Below are 377 nucleotides of genomic sequence, written 5' to 3' on the forward strand. Positions count from 1 at the left end.
TCTTATCTATACTCTGTATCTCTTGCATTCACATACATATATTTGTACACGTAGACCACTTTGTTTACATGACGGCCTGTCTTATATTGTGTTTTATTATGTCGCGTTCACACACACAGAGACATACAGTTTAATGCTCTAATGAATCTTACTGTTATTCATCTTTACCGGTTGCGTTTCTATCTGTTCCTTACTGGCACTTCTTAGTTCTCTATGTTATAGTATTATAACATATATATTTTTGTGTCGACTGTGCGACGCGTTTAAAAGGAGCCTGTCTCCATTCGTCACCATTCTCCTTTGGTTCGCACGGTCGTTCTACAAACATTTTGAGCCTACACTTTTCCACAGAAAGAAAAAAAAATGTATGGTGAATT

Source organism: Octopus bimaculoides, chromosome 6 (assembly GCF_001194135.2).
Source record: "Octopus bimaculoides isolate UCB-OBI-ISO-001 chromosome 6, ASM119413v2, whole genome shotgun sequence".
Taxonomy (NCBI): Eukaryota; Metazoa; Mollusca; class Cephalopoda; order Octopoda; family Octopodidae; genus Octopus; species Octopus bimaculoides.